We start from the raw sequence: 22,187 nt of genomic DNA on the forward strand, positions 1-22,187 counted from the left end.
GAGAGAGACACTTTATAGCTCTCCTCAAAACAAACATTTTCCCTTGTGTTGCCAGAAAAGGCCACTTCCTTCCACAAAATCAGCATCAGTGGAGTTCAACCAGCTGCTGCCAAATTAACTGATGTAGATAAAGGGCATGAACCAACACACGCTGACTTTACAATTAAAATAAAAGCTTGCATTTTCGTCTTTTTTGAGAACAGTGGCTAACATAGATCAGCATTATCCTCAAAAATATTGGCTGCAATTGTTAACTGTTAAATACATTTTCTTGCGCTTCTTACGTTACTTGGTTATAAGTGTGCTACCCCCCAACTTGGTGCACACCAAACAAGTGAGACCGCTGAAAAGCGGCTCTTGGTCCGCTTCCAAACACACTCAGGTGCGTTTTGAAAGAAAGCAACATGGACCAAAGACATCTAAATGAACCAAAAGGAAATGATAACAAGATGCTACCCCTAAAACCACAGAGCTTTTATTATCTTTGTTTGTGCATATAACTTTAAAATTCTTGGCAGTATTTGACTATTTTAAAACAATTTATTAGCTCTTTGCGAATTTCCCCCTTGTAAAAATACTCTCATATGTACAGACCAACCCAATCTTACGGAAATTTGTGTTATAGTCACAAAATATTTGATTAATGTATTTGTGTTATTGACGCGATTCCACTGTTTTCATGCCACTGGATCACGAATGTATTTTTCGTGTCACTCAGCACAAATTTCTATAAATAGTTTTTCGTGTCTGTGGCACAACTTTCTTTATCGTGTCATTTTATATTTTGTTTTCTCATGTTTTTTTTCCTAATTTTTTAACCTTGTCGCTTGGGGTTGGGGTTAAAATCACTTTCTGTGACATCCTAACCCAAACCCCAACTCTAAACCCAACTCCAAGTGAGAATAGTTTTAAAAGCAGAAGAGAAACATGTAGAAACCAATGCATAAAATTACATCCTAACGCAAACCCCGAATCTAACCCTAAGTAATAATGATTTTAAAAATTTGCAATCTAAAGGCCAAAAAAAAACCTCTGGTGTGTGGTGCGATTATTTTGGTACTCCTGATCGACTTGGAGCCTTGCCTATCCCAAATCGTAAATATCAAACTTGATCGGGCTGGATCCGACATGACAGCTGCGATAGCCAATGAGAGCGTACAAGCTTGTTGCGTACTCTTATAGCTAAAACAAGACACTCACAAACATGATATGAAAGAGGATTGAGAAAGAATATAGATTTGTACAACAATGGCAAAAGTGTTTTTACAATGTAAGAAGAATGGAAGAACTACAACATTTGTTTTTCTCAAGTCACGTTTGATCTCGCGTTTCTGTGAGATGTACAGTCATTTGTGGTTTCGTGGTCTGCTCGAGTCATCCAGTGCGTGTGTATGCATTTGACACTGTCCCTATGTTTGTGGTCTCCCATGGATTTAAAAATCGTTTACGATGTAAAAGTCCAGTGTGTCCCAGGCCTAATGCTGCATTCAGACCAGACGCGGTAGAGGCGTCAAGCGCGAGTGATTTCAATGTTAAGTCAATGTAAAGACGCGTTGACGCTCGTCTGGAGGTCTTGCGGCGCGGATGAGGCGTTAAGTGCGGCGCTTCTAGTTCGGGCGAATTCCACGAAATTGAGCATTGTCGTGGGAAATGCGCCACTTGAAAAATTAGCACTTTGGCGGAAAAACGCAACACGTTAACCAATCAGTAGCTTGCTTTATTAGTGACGTGATTACAGAAAGCAAGCGTAGTCGCAGAAGCCCCTCCGATGACACGAATTTCTGTGTGAATGTCTTGATGACTAGAATTTCACGCGTGAATGCAGCGAGTAAACTCAAAGCAGCAAACTAGACATGGTAGATGCAAATTTGACACCTCAAACACGACTGGTGTGAACCCACGGTAAGAACAACTTGTACATTTTCTCAGAACTAACTTTTTCATAATCTTCAGCAATTTTTGTAATAATGACAAGCTACCAAAGTCATTAGTTGATTTATACAAAGTCAGCTTTTGGCAATTTAGCCCCCTATTATAACCACAGATGTAGTTCATCACATATGGACATGCAAAATTTTTGGCATGAACTGTATAAATATTTTATGGACAGTGCAGTGCAGTTCTTTAACAATAACTTTTATTATGCAAAAGATTTTGACTGGAAAATGTGCTTGTGCTGTTTTTCTGTTAAATAAATCCCACTTTGTTTGATATTTTGTAATCTAATTGAATAGCATTCATGAATATTTAAATGTAGAATTAATGTCCAAATATATTAGATTCATTTTGGGGCAACTTTATGTATACTTAAGTTTGAAAGAAGTGTTTTATGGAATTAATGTCAAAGTAATTCAATTTCAATTGGAAAACACTTACATCTACTGTATGTGAAACTGAATCTGTTAAATCAAACCCTGGGGATTTATTTTTAAAAACCTGACTCATGTCGACTTCACTGTGTTTATGATTGGTTCCATCCTGTCTTCATTAATTGTTTTTAATGTCTGTATAGTGCAACAACTTATAATGAATGCCCTCCCAAAATAACAAGTTTTCAGCATAGAGAACTGTCATGCACACGGACGCACACATACAATCTTCTGTGATATTTCGTCCTGTCATTGTGGACAAGGGCAGGGCCACGTGTTGAAATGTCCGCTGTATTATTTTCAAGCGGTGATTTCTGTCAATACCATCAGACGGCGTAAGATATCCTGTCAACCACATCACATTCTCATATGCACACAAACACGTATGCGGTATGACAGATCCTGCGGTTAAATAGACGGATCCTGCATACATTCACATTCAAAAGGGTGATGCTCCTGACACAAAATTCTCCTTTCTCTCTCTCTCTCTCTTACATCTATCTCTTTTTATTCCTTTCACCCTGATCCTTCTTTTAGTCAGCAGAGACCATCTATGCAGCAGAGCGTTTCGGCTCTCTATCAGTTATCTCTACACGCGTTTCTACGCTTCCAACCGGCACTGCAGTTTTCCATTAGGGGGAAGAATGTACAGAATTAGTAGACAACTAGGAAAGTTTGTCTAGACAAACTTTGAAGTTGGCTTCACAATCACTTGTCTGAACATTTAAAAAAAGGCTTAGTTTGAAGGTTAAATAGGTCTTATGTAATTTCTATACAGATTTTATACAAATTGTGTAAACCTTGTTCGTGACTGATTTTAAATACTCTATCAAGTGCAACTCACAATGCACTATGCTAAAAGACTCAGGGATTACAAGCCTTAAAATCTTAAAGGGAAACTCCAGCGGGTTAAATAAAGGTCTTTAGTGGGTTATTGATGTGATTTTGTAAGAAAAATATCCAGATTACAAACTTTATAAACTGTAATTACTAGTTTTCGGTAACATGCCATGTTGGAGTCAAAAGTTGTTCCCTGATCCATGTTTTTTTCCCCATTATGTGCACTCAAAAAACTTTTGGCAATTTTAATTAATCCTTTCATGTTAAGATTATTTAAACAATTTAACAATGCAAACTTAATTTAATTGAGTTAATTTAACAAAAAGTGTGTCTTATCAGCTTTACTTAAAAATTCTTTGTTCAGTATGAGTCAGTCAACTTGTTCTTTAGAACACGAATGAATAAACGAACGAACAAACACACAAACAAAACAAATAGTTTGAAATGTAACACTTCATGTTATGTTTGTGATGTATTTGATAAGCTGTAATCAAATTGTTTATATAATTAGTTGTATTGAGCAGCTACACTATGTTTGATAGATATGATTTTTGTCATCATTAATTAAAATTTTCATGTACAATTAACTCAATTGTTGTTTGTTGACACTACTAAGGTTTGTTAAGTTTACTTGAACTTTTTTTGTAAAATAAACTCAATTATTGTTTGTTGAGATTCCTAAACGAATTGTGTGGAACCTGTTGACACAATTTTTCAAATTAAATCTAACATTTCATCTTTTTGACTGTGTTTGTGTCACAAGTCGGGGTGGACCCAGATGTAAATAAGGTCACGCCCCTTTTTCCACCTCGAGGAGATTCCCAAAGCCACCCCAATGACCAGACACACAAGGTAAGCATAAATTAAAATGTATTTTATTTAAATTTACTTAAAAATAATAAATAGGGCAGGAAAAAGGGGAACTTAAAATATCGGCCCCTCTAGGCTCTCTTCACAGTTCGTTATCCCGGCCTTCACACTGTCTCTCTCTCTCTCCACAGGTGACTGCTAGGACACAAGGGCACAATGAATCGGTTTCCAATGGTTTCTCTCACCTCGTCGCTGACTACAGCTTTGGGTAGGTATGGCTCTCTTCCCAGTGCGTTATCTCGACCTTCACGCTGTCTCTCTCTCTCCACAGATGACTGCTAGGACACAAGGGCACCGTGAATCGGTTTCCAATGGTTTCTCTCACCTCGTCGCTGACTACAGCTTTTGGTAGATATGGCTCTCTTCCCAACTCGTTATCTCGACATTCACACTGTCTCTCTCTCTCCACAGATCTTCACGACACACTCCTCCTTCCTGTCGATTAAGCAGTTTAACAGGTTATAGTTTACTTAACAGGGGGGGCGGACTTACGGTGGCTGGCTGTGCGGTGCGTCAACTGGACGGTGGTTTTTCTAGGTGGCGCCGGGGGCCAAAGCCCTCTCGGCGAGCTCGTTGGTCTATAGAGGGGCGAGAACCGTCACGCCGGCTCCCCGGGTCGAGCGCTGCCCTTTCCTCGAGACCCGTTGGTCGATCGAAAACTGGACCGGGGCGCCCTTTGGTCGAGACCTCGGGCCGGCGGATCTCCTTCGCCTCAGGCTCTATGTTGATCAAAAAGACACAGGTAAGGGAACAATATCCTGGATAATACTCACGCACCGTCAGTAGCACAGTTCTTCACCGCCACTTATAAACTCAAACCCGCTGAGCGTTTAGCTGGGAAAATACTTCGTAGTCTCAAGACTGGAACACACTCACAGCATAATCATGTACAGGGCTTACTCTAGGACCGTTTTTCCTTTTCGTCGTCTCAGGAGCGAGTGACTGGAGGCGGGGGTACGTCAGGCAAGACAACAGCAATCCCACTGCAATTACACAGCATTACACAGCACCACTTCAAGTGACAATTTCTACATCCAAGACTCACCCACCACTCAGTGTACACAATAGACGCCCGTCTTCCTTTCCTTCGCTCTGGACGGAAATATGGAGATGTTAACTTGGCCTAGTGTTTGTCTTTCACCACTGGAGCTGTTCCACAAAAAGACCCTTCGGCTCACCCACCACGCTGGCTCAGGGGTAGGGCCGCCCGCTCTCGTTGGAGACACTCAAAAAGATATACAGGTCAAACACATGCACAATACTTCTATAAGAAGATTCCGTTACTCACAGCTGTTGTACTTTCTTTGTCCTAGATTGACTTCACGCTGTAATAGTTCCAGATGCACAGACAGGGCGTTTTCCAGCCGCCAACACTATTCTTCCATAACGTATACTCACAACGGTGCGTCTTTCCTTCCTTCGTTGCTTTCATCCAAGGTCAGCATTCGTTCACTTCATCTACCTTTAAGGTCTTCGGTATTTTCCTCCACATAAGTCTATAATCTAGACGAGAGAGAGAGCAATACAGCAGTCCAAAGTAGCGTACCCGGTGAGCCCAACTCAGCGCTACGATCCACATCAACGACAGGAACAATCGACACGACTTCGGGGTGCTCCTTGTTTAAGATCCACGGCCTGCCTTCCTTTCACCTTCTTTGGCTCTGTCCTCTTTCCGCCCGCTTCAGCGATCGCCGGATCAACAGAGCCCTCGGGCTCTTCAAAAGGTGCGTGTCTTCATTTGCCTTTGGCAAAGGAGCTTCCCCCGTGTCAACTGCTTCACATGTACATCGCTCCGTGTCAATCGCTTCTCCTCTCTGTGTTCCAACAGAGCTATATAAGTGCTTCATTTCCCCCAGCCTCCAATCACACTTTGCTCACTCAATGCCTCACACCTGTGGCTCGTAAAGCCCTGACAGCGTCGCCCTGGAAACCAGGAAGTAAACCGGTCCGTCTTCCTCTGTGGCCCGGTGGGGAAACCTTCCGGGCGGAACCAAAACTTCCCTAACTTTGGTTCCGCCCTTAGAAAGATTGTCACCTTGTGACATTCGTCTGAAAGATGATGGACATATGTATCTCGTATTGCTTGAGGGTTAGTACATCATGGGGTAATTTGATATTTGGCTGAAGTATCTCTTTAAACATTATAGTGCCAACATTATAACAACATATTATATAATAATATGTTGGTTTAGTATGTTGGCTTTCTTTTTTAGCATCTTAGGAAAAAATGGGACAAATAATGGTAACATAATTCGATTTTTAGACTTTGGCCTGGTTGTGAGACACAGACATGGTCACATATTAATTATCTTAAATATGAGTCCTTAACCACACTTGTTTAAATAGTTCACAAACAGCACAGTGGAGAATTAATTTGATTAAATAACCTTTACCTTACTTTTTATCTAGTATGACAATATCAGAAGATTGATTAGAAAGACACAAAGACATTATAAAAGCTTGAGCTCCATTAGTGGTTTACATTTGCTAGATGTTGATACAATGAGTCCAATTTCTCCACTTTTAACAGTAAGATTAGGTATATTTAGATGGAAATAAGGCAAAGGATTAAATGGACAGATGATGGACAGGTGCTGGGGAATAAAACAGGACAGTTATATATAGTTAGATGAATAAAACTGCAATTGTCAGAGGTTAGTCTGCGTCTGGTTTTGTTGATGTTACAGTGGTGTTTTGTGAACACTAATGAGACAGACAACGCTGGTTAATAATGATTTGGGCAGAAGTTGACAGAGGAAAGGTAGGAGTGGGAGGAAGAGAAAAAGAGTGAGCGAGAAGTGTGCAGTTACAGTTGTTTTAGCTATCTTTAAATCCCCTTAAATTAGGTGTATTATTAGCCATAGAGACCTACATACACGTTAACATAACTAACCTGTATCATACACTTCAGAAGTGTTCTTAAGCTACTCTAACAGTAAATAACCTGGTTAAATAATATACTTTTTAGGATGGTTCATGTAACTTTAATTATATGGTTTGCAAGTAAAGGTATAATTTTCTTTACAATGTATGGGGAAACAAGGAACAAAATGAAAGGATGTTTTTGTTTTAGTAAACAACTTGTGGTTTAACTAATGTTTACAGCATTACTTTAGTGTTGAGTGTGTTACCCAGATGGTGTTTTATCTGTGTGATAATGCTGTATGTGCTGTTAAGGGATCTTAAGTCATTGGAAATGTAAAAAAAACACACTCTTAAAAATAAAAGTGCTTCACAATGCCATAAAACTGTTTTTGGATGAATGGTTTCATAAAAAACTTGGGCCCTATTTTTACAATATAAGCGTATGGTCTAAAGCATATGGCGCACAGTCTAAAAGGGTGTGTCAGAATCCACTTTTGCTAATTTAACAATGAGAAAATGGTTTGTGGGCCTAGCGCACAGTCTAAAAGGGTTGTTCCTATTCTCGTAATGAGTAATGGGTGTGTTTTGGGCATAACGTGTAATAAACCCCCTTTAAAAGCCAGCCAAACTTTAGTTAGTGTGTATTGTTGCTGTAAGAACATAAATAATACCTGAAAAATAATAAGGCTCAAAGTTCACTGCCAGGCGATATATTTTCTTTAACAGAATTCCTCTTTCAAAGCCTACAGCGAACGGCCCGTTTGGACTACAGCCCTTTACTTCCCAGTTGAATGACATCAATAATTTTTTGACTAATCTCCGCCCACAGGAATACGTCAGTCGCCAACTTACTCAAACGGCTCTGCTAAGCTAAGCTGCAGTCAAATCACAACACACCAAACAAGCTACACAATGAGTGCATTTACATGCACAGTCTTTCGCCAATTATGCTTAATAAACTGATAACGTGTGGGGTCATGTAAATGCGTAAAACGGTTTTCTTTAATCGGGGAAAGCCCATAAACGGCGTAAGCAAAAACCAATCGGCACAGGTAGTTTTTTGGTTATTACCCCGCGTGGCATGTAAACACCTTAACCGGCTTTCTCATGGTTTTGTCCATGTGCGCATGTCTCCGCGTGTGAAAGATAAACGTCAGACGCGGAAGTAAGCGCAAAGTAACGCATGAAAGTCTCTGCTGTACTTAAGCAGTTGGCAGAGAAACTGCGAAAATAAAAACTGATGTTATATTTACAGGTTCTTTAGACACAAAAAGAGATAAAACAATATAGCTTAAGACAGACATGCCATCGGCTTTTTGATCGACTATTATGTACTATAGGCGATGACGTTACTACCTGCGAGAAACCTGACAAATCTCCAAGTCCCATGTAAACACAGTTATCTGCATAGCCGGTTTATTGATTTGCATGTAAAAGCATGAAACAGTTTTTTATAATAAGCAGATTTTTGATAGTTATTCGCTTATTCTGTACATCTAAACGTACTCACTCAGAACTCGATACGTATTTCTGAAGACATCAGCCCGTTTTTAGAACAGTGAAAAAAAGCTTCAAAAACACAGAAAGAACGGGACCTTTAAAGCAAAACTTTTAATTACTTACCAGGCTACAGCAGGTGAAGCAGCTCTTTACGCCTTCTAACGTCTAATAATCGGTCCTCATTTATCTCCAAAAGATTCAGTAATAATATTTTACATTTAAATCCTTTAAACTTTATATTTAAAACGTTTTTGTGCTGCTGCGTATCCAGGTGTATAATAAGCAAATGCACTTTGTCGTCTTGTTTATAGGCGCATATTACTAATGCACTAAATAACAAACACAGTATTGCGGCATTGACTTTAGACTTTAGACCAGGTTTTAGTTGGTCAATGGCGTAGTCTATTTTAGTTGCCTCAAAATAGCAACGCGCCAACAATGCGCCTGAACACACCTCGTTTTCAGACCAGCACGCCCATGGCACACAAATGGGTGCAAATGCATTTGCTGTTTAAACAAGTGACACTGGACGTGAAAATAATACAGTAAATGCACCGTGCTTAAACGAGCAAAAAACACTTGCGTGGTGCAATGCAATGCATTGCGTCAGGTGTATGATAGGGCCCCTTGTTTTTAAAAAGAATCTTTGTAGTGAAAAAATGTAAGCAAACAATGGTTCCTCTATGGCATCGCTGTAAAAAAAACTTTTAGGTTTTTGTACTAATATAATCCATATTTATATGTAACAATCCAGAAAAGATGGATTATAATGAAGTCTTTGAAGATAACTATTTTATTCTTTAAAAGGCTTGTGCATGTTGCACATGCAGTGTGTTTGCGGCTGAAGGAAGTTAAGGGCAAAGAATCAATGTCTGTAGTCTTAGTAATTCTTGTCTGTCCTGCTGGATGTTCCCTCATTTTCTTTCCTCTCCTGCTGTCTTTCTATCCCTTGTCATGCTTTTGAGATTCCACTTTTATCTTTGTAGTTGTTTCACTCCTACGGTAGTAACGTTTCTCTCAACACACACACACCCACACACACACACACACACACACACACACACACACACACACACACACACACACACACACACACACACACACACACACACACACACACACACACACACACATTCTGGTTTTCATGTTTTGTGGGGACATTCCACAGACGTAATACATTTTATACTGTACAAACTGTATATTACATTCCCCTAACCTACCCCATTCCCTAACCCCAACCATCACAGAAACCCTTCAACTACTTCACATTTTCAAGAAACATCATTTTGTTTAATTTATAAGCATGTTTCCTCATGGGGACATCAAAATGTCCCCACAAGGTCACAAAAACACTGGTATTCCTATCTTTGTGGGGACATTTGGTCCCCACAACGTGATAATTACCAGGTACACACACACACACACACACACACACACACACGTGCGTGTTGCAGACTTTTAGTAGTCCTCTGATATAGACTGATTTCTAGGGGAAGGTTGGGAAGAGCATGTTTATTTAACCCATTATACGGACAACAAGCCAAATGGTTGCATTTACCTTGTTTGGGAACTGTTTAAAAATTACAATGTATAAAGTGAAAAGTTGCATCAACTTAAAAAAAATATTTCAATTGGTAACACCTAAACAAGTTTTTTTTAACTTATATGTTTAAGTGAAAAATACTTTAAAGGGATAATTCACTGAAAATTCTGTCATCTTTTTCTCACTCTTATGTTGTTACAAACGTGTATAAAATTCTTTGTTCTGATGAACACAAAGGAAGATATTTTGAGGAATGTTTATAAACAAACCGTTCATGAGCCTCATTCACTTTCATAGTATGATCTTTTCCTACTATGGAATTGAATGGGGCTTATGATCGGTTTGGTTGCAAACATTCTTCAAAATATCTTCCTTCATTCATCAGAACAAAGAAATTCATACAAGTTTATAACAACATGTGAAATGATGACAGAATGTTCATTTTTGGCAAACTATCCCTTTAAATGTAAAATGTAAAATTTTTTGCTGTAGATATGCAGCTTTTTGCCAGTTACTTACTGTATATTTAAATTTATGTTATTTACTGGCAACAGTGTGCTTTGAAAGAGGCTGTTATTTTATAATTTTATTTTGTAAAGATAAAGACTTGTTAATCTTTAATATTCATTTAATTTTTAGCAAACTGTTGCCAGTAAATAACATACATTTAAATCTACAGTAAGTTACTGGCAATAATTAACAATGTATTTTAAGGTAAAATTTATTAGATGTTGATCCAAATTTGTACTTTTTACAGTGTAGCCAAATAAGTTTACTAAAGAAATCTTCAAACTATTTCATTTGTTGTTTCCTTGAATATGCCAAATGGGAAATTACATATTTGAATGCCATTAATGAGAGCAAGCCATCATAGTATACTCAAGAGCTAAATCAGTTTATTTAACCATCGCATTTAAAAAGAATATAAAACATAGGACCTCTGGCCTTTTTAATGTACCAGACATCTTCATGCTGTGAACGACACGGGTGGAATGGACAGGTTTGGAACAGGAGAAGAGGTCAGTAAAACAGACATGATGCAGGAGATGATGGGGGAAAGAGTGAGAGATAGTAAGGGTTAGAAAGACTGAAAGGATAAGGAGAGAGAGGGGGAGAGCAGATGACAAATTGAGATGAATAGATGTAGTCCGGTGCAACGGTGGGAAGCTGTGGCTTATTAATAGAGAGAATTAGAAAAGCAGGCTGAGTCAATCTACGGCATGTCACCATGTATCAGCAAGCAATCAGATACACACAAACACACTCTCTCTCTATCACACACACACACACACACACACACACACACACACACAACAAATCCAGCCTCTATTTTGCCCTTTCTCTCGCTTTCTTTCAAAAACCTATACATACACTGCATGTTGGGTAGACCCAGCTATAGCTTTTTTCAGAAAGACTGTATTGTTGTTTTCTTTTCCAAAACCAAAATGATGTTATCTACATATTCTACATCTACATATTCTATCAAAATTTTGTGATGTTTTTGCATAAAACAAGAAAAATCTGTTTGTAAGAAAAATAAACAAATAAAGGGAAAACAATAATTTTTCTTTTATACAGTAGCAAAAGTATCACAAAATTTAGTTAGATTTCTCTGAAAGAAAGATGTAAATGCTTTATGTCATTTGGTTCCTTAAGGGAATATATCTTGTTTTAAAGAGCCACACAGATCCAAAATAAAAAATGACCTGTATTGTAGTGTATCATGTAGCTGTCCATCAATGTAAACAATGTGCAAAGCAGTTGAACCAAAAAGTGCACGATTAATAAAGTTATTGGCTTCTAAAGTAGGGAGTCGACTCTGAATCGCTGAAACGAGTCGTCATATGGATTGAATCTCTTGCCTGTCTTTATCCACGTAATTCGAACACTTTGCATAATAATCTCCGCCTACAGCCTTGCCCGGGAGAAACAAAAACTATGACCTGCCAACAGACACTTCAGCTAGTTAGTGTGTAAACATCACGCTTAGTTTTTTCAGTTTGTGTTGTTTTCACTACCAAAGGATGAAGATATATGAAGAATCAGTGGTTAAAATTACTTTTTCAAGGAGGGATTTACTAAACGTACCCACTTTATTTGGAACAACATGTGTCTCCTAACCACAACCTGTAAGTATAATTATAGCTACATACTTGCTTATATGAGTGTAAAAATGTTAATGTCTGTCATAGCTTTTATAACTTGGACTGATGATGAATAATGTGTATTGATGTTGGTGTTTAAACTCTTAATATACTGTCAGAGAGTCAATTTAGCAAGCGGCTAACGCATGTGCACTAACTTAGTGTTTAAATTTTTGCTTACATACTTGCTTAAATGAGTGTAAAATATGAGTGTCTGTTGTTGTTTTTTTGCTTGGATTAATGATGAATGATGTATTGATGTCGATAATGTCTTTAGTGATGGTCGTTTTCGAAGCACTGCTTCATGAGGCTTCGAAACATTTCCGAATCTTTTGTTTCGAATCAGTGGTTCGGAGCGTGTTTCAAACTGGCCCAAGTCACGTGATTTTAGCTAACGAGGCTTTATTACGTCATAGCTGTTTCGAAACGTTTCGAAAATCCGATGGTTCACCACTAGGGGGAGTTGATCACATGACCAGTGTCTAATATGTTTCGGTGAACTCGGGTCAGTTTTATTATAAAAGTTTATAAATCATTTATCCTTCTGACTAATAACACTGCCATTTTGTCTATTTTTTGTTTATAGACAGATTTAATGACAAAAATGTGCATAATCAAAAGGGTAGTTAGTTTTAATGATTTGTTTGCCCTAAATATAGCTAAAAACACATAATACACTTTGTCATAATACATGTCTTAAGTAAGTAAAATAATTTTTAAAACATATTTTAATAAAAATCTTGCTATTATTTTGTAAAAAAAAAGTGTCAAATGTTTGGCCATATCTGCTTTTACTCTATTTTGACCAGCAGGGGTCGCCAGCGTGTGTGGTGTTTCGAACTGCTTCGAAAAACTGAATCAATTTTCGAAGCAATTGGTTCAATTGATTTGAAGCTTCGAAAAGCTTTGTTTCTCCCATCACTAAATGTCTTTTCAGTAAATCATGTTAGCACTAGGTTAATGCATGTTGCAGTATTGTTGGTCTGTGCCACTGATCTGTGGTCTGTGCGGAGACTGTGTCAATTGAACAATCAGAGCAGAGTAGGTCACTGAAAGGTGGGGTTTAGGCAGAGTGATTCGTTGAACGGCTTCACACAAATCGTTTGGGGATCTCTGAGACATGGGGTAATTTTAATTTTTTATTTTGAGAAAATTACAGTGTTTTTTGACCTTGCATACATTTAAACCTGTTGTCCGGGACTTATAAACAGTGATAGGACGCTTAAATTTTGCAGCTTACTGGCTCTTAAGAATTTTTATTGTGTTTTAAGTTTTCAAGTTGTGTGCACAAAACATTCAATGCAACACACATTTGCGTTACATTTAACAAATTTCAGATACAAGCCGATGTTTTGAATTCTTAATTTTGCAAAAACAGAAACCGGAAGTAAAGTTCCGACTAGATGCGTAATCGCGTCACCGCATGTGCGTCTGATGAAACCGTATATATATTACAAAAAATGACAGGTGGAAATCACTATAATACTTGTACACTCTTAGAAAGGATGTGTTAATTTTTTACACATCATTGTGCGGTAAGCTTTTAACACATTATGTGTAATTTTAACACATTATGTGTCATTTTGTGTTGATTTTGTGTTCAAGTATAACACATGTTGTGTTAAAAGTAACACAAAATGTGTTGTTTCAATAATAACACAGAGATGGGTGGATTCCAGGACGACGCAGTTAGTGTGTTGTCCCAGAATCAACACTAATGTGTTGTTTTTAACACATTCGTTCTAAGAGTGTAGTCTCTTTTCTTTATTATGTTATCAATATAAATAATCATCTATGCTATCCCCAACATTACTATTAAATTGTTTACATCATGAAGCAGCATCTTCATTTAATCTGACCAATCAATGTCATTGCTCCTACCTCGCTCCTTTGACACTCCGCCATCTCTCCTTCACTGCAACTCCAGCTTTGTATCTAGAAATAAGAGCAAAAGCGAGGCAAAAATTGTTAACTTTTTATCTTACATTAGGATTACATTAACATACTGTTAGAACAAATTATCAAAAATATTCCCTAGCTGTAACTGGGGAGGTACCCTTTCAAAAACACCTTTGCATGTCAAGAGTTCATATTAAAGCCTCGACACATATTGGTATCAAATGTACATAAAATCGGTACCTTTTAGTATATATACTGCGCCACAATGACAGCTTGGGATAATTTTTTTTACAAAAGTGTAATACACAATAATATGTAATTGTTGTACAGCTTTGGTTAGATTTGGTTTATTAACGACAGTCTTTTTACTCTCATGATGCAAAAAACTGTTTTCTTTTTTTACCAACCATTTATTTGTTTTATTTACAGAAGAGATGCCCTAGCATTTTTAAAGTTTGTTATGCTAATGTGACCTCGCATGCATCAAGCAGTTGCCTGTAAGAGAAGTTGACATGGTGCATCATGGGAGCTGCACTCTTAAGAAAAATGGTTCTAAATAGTACCAAATAAGGGTTCTTCAGCTTGTAACAATAGCAGCACCCTTTCTGGTACTATATAGAACCCTTTTTTAGATGGTTCTATATAGAACCTTGCCTTGAAAAAGTGCTAAATAGAACCTCAGTGGTGCTATAAAGAACCCTTTCATTTATCAGCAGTCAGAAGGATTATTTTTTATTTGTTTTTTCTTATTTATAGCACTTTATAAGGTTTAAAAGTTTAAAAACAGAATTGCAAGACATCAGAAAATACTTTTATTTTCACTTTTTCATTACATGAGGTGTCATACAATAATAAATATGTGCATTAAAATCACAATCAGAATAAATATATTAATTATTATGCAAATATAACAAATCACTACTCAAATAAGATATGGATGTTAAATAACAGCTTCAATATTAAATAAATTAACAATAAAATTTGGCAATTAAAATCATTTTAAATAGACAACAATTACATGAAATCAATAAAATCATGACATCAACATCAAAACATGCAAATGATAATAAATCCTGAATATTAACATATTATTGACATTACATTCAGATGTAAACACTTTAGCACAAACAGATCGATGACATAGAATACAAATGAATGGGATGTTTATAATGCATTATTAACTGTAAAAATAAAAGTCAATAGGATTGTGTCAATCTTTGTAGAATCTCACCAAAAAAGTCCATATTATTTTCTTTACGGGATCATCCAATACTCCAATACTCCATCCAATGTTCTTTGTTTTGTTGCAATGATGCTGAACATTTAGTCAGATAAGAGTAAGTTAAGAAATGGTCTGCTATTGTCATGTTGATCTTGAGACGCAGGCTGTGAATAACACAGATCTCCATCACCTGGCTGTTGTCATCATCATACAAGGTTGAGCATCAGGCTGAGATTTGGATCTGTTGGAGATGGGAGAAAGGATAAGACATGGAGACAAAACAAGTTAATATTAGACTGGAGTTTGCTTACATACTGTATGTAAAACATGATTTGACAGAATTTTTAATATGATTCTGCTCAAGATACCTGTTTTGTCAGTAAATAGGTGAATGCTTGGTGAAAGATTTATTTATAAATTGAATTCACTCAATTCACATAAACCACTGTTATCAAGCCAATGGCAGACCTCCAGATCTTCACTCATGGTCCACCTACAACAGATAGACAAAAATAATTCTGTTATCACAAGTAAATGTGCCACAAGATCACATACATAATCTCCAAAATGTTTAAACAGTAAATAACTATTATTTTAATGCCAGCATTGAAAGTAACATGCATACATCACCTTTAAAAACAGGATGTGTCTTTCATATCAAGCGGTCATACGCACTGCCTTCACTCCCAGAATAAGCAAGATTACCTCGCATATGAAAACTCTGAAATATCAATAAAAAAAACTAAACACATGTTGTACCACATTCTTTTCATAATTAGTTTAATAAACTTAATGTAAAATATACATGTATGTGCTTTATAACAAACACTATAACAAATCATTATCCTAAGTCATTGTTAAAGCAAAGTCCCTGAAATATATCATTTAAAACAATATGAAGATTACCTGCTTTAAAGGGAATGAAGCTTACAGTATGTGACCTGTTATAAAATAAATAAAGTACATCAAAAACACGCAAAACCTCAATTTTGCAAAATGTTTAAACAGTAAATATTATTATTTTAATGCCAGGATTGAAAGTAACATGCATACATCACCTTTAAAAATAGAATGTGTCTATATCAAGTGGTCATACGCACTGCCTTCCTTCCCAGCAAGATTACCTCACATACAAAAACTCTGAAATATCAATAAAAAAACGAAACACATGATGTACCACATACTTCTGATAATTAGTTTAATAAACTTAATGTACAATATACATGTACAGTATATGCTTTATAACACTTTAACAAATCATTATCCTAAGTCATTGTTAAAGCAGAGTCTCCTATCATTTAAAACAGTATGAAGCTTACCTGCTTTAAAGTGAATGAAGCTTACAGTATAACGTTTACCTGTTATAAAATAAATAAATTACAATAAGAACACACAAAACTTCAATTTTCAAAATGTTTTTAACAGTAAATGATGATTATTTTACTCTCTTACCTGCTTGTGATGTTAATCTGCTGGCGGTTCAGCAGGACTGATGATTCAGGGCTTTTACAGGTGAAAATAATCAAGAGGCAGCTTGAAAATAACTGACTAAATTTAAAATCAAAAAAGGAGGGAAATAAAGAACCCTTTTGCCAAGACAAAGAACCATTTCAGCAAAATATGGTTCTTCAGTAAGCTATGGTTCTATATAGAACCTTTACCAGAACCTTTGAAGAACCTTTTTTCTTAAGAGTGTGCTTTATTGATCAAGAGGCAAAATGGCGGCAGGACCTTCCTGGACCAGACTTAATAAAGTTTAAGAAGCAAGGAACATAGACAGGCATTCACAAAAAATACAAGATTAAAACAAAGAAGCGATGTTATGAAACCTATAAAGAGAAGCTGTACAGTAGTACAGTGACAGCACTTATCAGAGGTCTCTTGTTTTCCAAGGCTTTAGTCTGGCCTTCTACTTTTGTACCTTCAGTACTTGAGAGAGACCATTATTAGACGTATACATGAGTGCCATTTGTCTGTCAAGACTCAAAGGGTTTCTTTTTTGTGCAATAACACTTTACTCATCTCAATCTTGTGCACTGCCATCATTGTCTGTATTGTTGTGTATCGATGTGTGGACAAGCTTGCCGGAACTGTTTAATCTGAACAGTGTTGGGCAAGTTACTTCCAAAGTGTAATACATTATATATTGCAAATTACTGTCATTTGAAAGTAATTAGTTACATTACAATATTACTTTCTCTGAACTGTAATGAGTTACACTACTTTTGCGTTACTTTTGAGTTACTTTCATCAAAATAACAGAAGTATGACTAGACTAGGCATTATAAAATGTTAAAATGTAGTTTGTTGCTGCTTCTAAATCTAGAAGTTATGTGTTGGCCTTCGAGCTTTGAATAGGCACAGTGAATACTTATGGCAAAATACAGTAACAATCACTGTCAGAATCAGAAACATAGACACATGATCTGGTAAAAGTCTGGTAAATTATGGTACACATGACATACCAAGCACAATAGAGCTAGAGCCCACTATAATGCAACCTATAGCCTAATAACATGGCAAGACACACAACCTCTTTTCATTTCTATTCTTTAATTCACTTTTAATTCAGATTCACAGCACAAACCTGGAATGCACTTGGTTGACACAACTTATCAAAAAGTGCTATTGGAGGATCAGGGCTCAAGGAATACAGCTCATTTCAGTACAATTTAAGGATTACATGTAGACTAACATATAAAACACAGACAAACAGAGGAACACTGCTTTTTGCCAAACAATGAATATAGGCTCCCATACAAAGGCTGGTAAAAACTTTAAACAGTGATGTTTAAATGTACTATTTAGATAACCATGTTTAAGTCTTCACTAATGTTATGTTGTAGTTTAGGTTGCTGTTTGTAATAAAACTGTAGATAGCATATAGCCTAGCAATCTATTATGTATATGGACTGTAATCATAGCAAAGCTTACCTTGTCATTGCTGGTGTGATATGGATTTTACTGGCAACATTTGTAAAAGTATCTTTACTTCTGAGGTTCAAGCAGCATGGGAGACAGATAGAAACTTTCTGTTGCTTTTACTTAGTGCTCTTTTTCGCAAAATTATGCGTGTGCGGCGGTACTGGACCTGATTGCTACCTCTTATACAGCCGCGGACTTCCCAGATTTGGCTCTTTACGAAAACATGTCTATATTTGACGCGCACCGCGTCCAAATCGCATTTCAAATACAAAGTTAAAGTTAAAATGAACATGTTGCATGGAAACAGGCATACGCTGCGTCCCAAACCGCCTACTTCCATACTATATAGTAGGCAAAGAGTACGAGAAGTAGTGCTTTTCGCCCACTATATAGTATGGAAGTATGCGGTTTGGGACGCAGATAACTATTTTACACGCAGCTTTTTCATGTGTGGATGCTGGTCGCGCGCATTGGTAAAAAAAATAATAAATAACAGAGTCTAATTTTGAAATGCATTGTTGTAACGCGCTCGTTACTACGACTGTAACGAGTAAAATATTACCAAAATGTTATTAGTAATGCGTTATATTACTGCGTTACAGCAAAAACTAATATATTACTGTAATACATTATATTTTGTAATGCGTTACTCCCAACACTGAATCTGAAATATGTATGTGCAGCCCACAAAGTCATGAAGGAAATTGACAATGACCAAGAGCATATGGTGGTCAGTGTTTCCACACTGTAAAAAATGATATCATGTACTTTAACGTATAGCATATTAAGTTTAAACTTGTTTTTAATTTAAGTTTTTTAAGTTACGTCAACATATCAAGTCAAAACTTGGCACATATTTTATTGCTAATACATTTTATTGTATAAAACAATGTGTTGACATGGTTTATGGTTAAAACAAATATTGTCTTTCGAGGCAGAAGGGGCCTACTAAGATTGGCCTGAATACTTTTGACATCAGCCAGAAATGTGACGCTTCTTACTAGGGCTGGGTATCGAATCAGATGTTCCAGATCGATTCGATTTTGATTCCCGATTAAATTTTTGATTCCGGTTCGGGCTGGTTTTTATACTCGATTCTCGATTCAACTCAATGAATATAGATTTAATACAAATACTATATTAATAAAAAAGAACAGTGAATAGCAGTTTACAAGTGGGTAATTAATAAAAAGAAATTAAAAGCCACAACACTATCGTCGTCGTCTTGCTTGTGAAATCTTTTTTTTGCCCAGCCCTACTCCTTACCATGTTTGAAAGATTCGCTAACAATGCAATGCTAACAGGAGTTAATTCACGAAGCAGGAGGAATTATGATAATGTCGGAGGTCTACATCACCAATCCCAGGAGTTGCCTACAATCCGTGTGTTTGCTGTAGTCCAAGAAAAGAGATTTACGTTGGAGACGATAACTCACGTTAACGTTTATGTTGGGGTATGTACCAGTGATGCGCGGGTCAATGTATAAACAACCCGCACCCGACCAACGTTTTCAACTAACTGCCTGCAACTCGGACCGCAAAAAAAAAATAATTGTGTACCCAACTCGCTCCCTGGCCCGCATTTTTAAAAAGTAGTATTTGTTTAAAATAGTTAACTTGCATCTTTATTTCAAACGACCCGACCGACGCATCACTGGTATGTACCTTTTGCATCAACATGTACTAATACACAATTACACACCAAAAGAAATTTAAAAACATGAATCGGGCAATAGGTGCTCTTTAAAAGTTGCAAATTGCTTTGTGTTCCTGCGTAGCTCTGTGATATTGTGTTAGCAGCGCAAAGGGTCATGGGTTTAAACTCAGGGAACACACAATCTGATACCTATACCTTGTAATGCACTGTAAGTCGCTGTGCAAGTTGGATAAAAGCGTCTGCCAAATGCATAATTGTAAATGTACTAAATGCTTAAAAAGCGTGCTCTTTTACAGTGCAAATAAGGGAACAGACACTTTAAGCAGAATTAATCTTTTGAGATAACAGCGTGAGAGACAAAACTGAAAAAGTGTGATGAAAAGGGAAGGAGAGGCAAGTGCTTTAGTAAAATAGAAATTAATAGTGCAGGGAGTTTGTGATAGAGATATAAATGATGATGAAAGTGGAATGATAGGGAAAGGGAGTAAGGTGAGAGCTAAAGTGTGTGGAGGAGGTTGTCAGTAGCAATGTGTCTATCACTGCTAATGAGCTCTGAAGGCTAAAGAAACAGAGACACTGGCAACAGCCTTAAAAACACAGCTAAACTGTCTTTCACCCAACACACTGTCATTCCTCTGTCTCTTGCTTTTTCACACCAATTTTCCACTCTTGACATTGTCACAGACTAATGCAAAAAGTATTTCAGCCAAATAATTAACACATCCCATGCTACTTTACATGAAGTATGTACAGCAGCTTAAACTAACCAGTGTAATGGATGTTAGTGGATGTATTTTCACTTTAGCAAGTGTATGATGCACACACAGCATCTGATTCGCGAGGGACATGCAGCGAAGCCAGAGGAGTGAAGAGAAGGATTATTTTTTAGGATTTTTTTTCATAATCAATTTTTCTATACGATCACGCATTAAAATTCCTGAGCATATGTGAGGGCTAAGGGAACACAATCAATTTGCAAAATGTCAATGCGATGTGTGCCTTACTTGTAATTATTACTGGCTTGTTAACGTTAAGTTTTTCCTTAATAAACCCATTTTGTTGAATATACACAACAGGTAGCTGAAGTCATAATATAGCTACTAAATATCTGCTTATATGTAACGTTATGCCTGCTGCTGCTTGTAATGACATCATACCAGCACAACCTTTCTTATTTTTTTATAAGTACTAATTGGGTAGACAGCAACCCTATTAGGATGCGCATCTCCAACAAGTCGCCTCCTCTGGAAATCGATTTCTTGATCTGCGGACTGGCGCGAGCGGGCGCGTGATTATACACAGGGCGGGAGGAGCGCGAGACACACATCCCGCAGGTGGAAGGGTCTTTTCCTCACAGAAGTCGAACAAGTGAGAAACTGTTGCTTCTTGGCGATATGATATCTTAACAAAGAAACGTGTTTTACTTTCAAATGGACGCTTTCTTTCTGATTTTGTCTTTTAAGTGAAAAATAATCGAAAGTTACAGGTTCTAAGAGTAAATTTATAAGTCTCACCTTAAAGAGTTTCCTCAAGAATTATATGGTAGATGTAAGCGTCTGTAAAGTGAACTGCCTTGAAGAAGCGGGAAAGGCTGCAAATAAGCTGCAAACAGAGAAGACGGACAAAGACGAGACTTAAAGCTGACAGACAGCACATAGAGCAGAGTGACCGTTAAAATAAAAAGCCGGAAGGCGCGAGAACTGGATGACATAACGTTACAGCGGTTCGAGCGCGAGAGACAAGCTGGAAATCTGGTGTCATTTCCATATTCTCTGGGAATGTATAAGGTAAGGTTTGTCTTTTTATTTATATACATTTATATATATTATTTGCAAACTTTAAACGTTTTATTGATTTAAAATGTTACAATTGATTTAGGAAAAGTAGTTTATTTACAAGGGTAATTTCTGGTAAATTGAGACACTTTTTAACGTTGAGATGACTGACAAAATCTGTCACAATTGATTTGAAATCATCTTGCATACTTTAAAAATGAAGGTTCTGTAAAGCGTTCCTCTCAGCAATGCCACAGGTGAAACATATTTTTATTTAAAGGTTCACAAAAGAACAATTTCTTTACCTTTTCATAATCTAAAAAAGGTTTCTTTACAACAAAAATCATTTAATGAAACAAAAAGCTTCTGTGTTTGTAAAAGATAGACTATACCTTTATTTTTTAAAAGCAAGTGTAGTGATATTTAAGTTGTGATATTTAAGTGATGTTTAAATGAATCTAAAAAAAACAAATTAGATTTTTATTTAGAAATGTGTGATCATACTGTATGTGGTTTTGTAAGTAATAATGTAAAGTATGCATAAAGCCTGATAACATAATAAAATAAAAAAAGGAGTTT

The 22,187-nt window shown here is 36.8% G+C and overlaps 1 long non-coding RNA gene across 1 annotated transcript; it reads right to left on the reverse strand.

The window, feature by feature from the left end:
* Positions 1–4,607: 4,607 nt before the first annotated feature.
* LOC141365955 (uncharacterized) lies at positions 4,608–6,112 on the reverse strand. Its single transcript, XR_012370914.1, has 2 exons — positions 4,980–6,112; positions 4,608–4,798 (listed from the first exon to the last, which is right to left on the reverse strand). It is a non-coding gene; the product is annotated as an uncharacterized lncRNA (long non-coding RNA).
* Positions 6,113–22,187: the final 16,075 nt, after the last annotated feature.

The sequence above is a fragment of the Misgurnus anguillicaudatus genome, chromosome 8 (assembly GCF_027580225.2).
Source record: "Misgurnus anguillicaudatus chromosome 8, ASM2758022v2, whole genome shotgun sequence".
In the NCBI taxonomy this organism is placed as follows: Eukaryota; Metazoa; Chordata; class Actinopteri; order Cypriniformes; family Cobitidae; genus Misgurnus; species Misgurnus anguillicaudatus.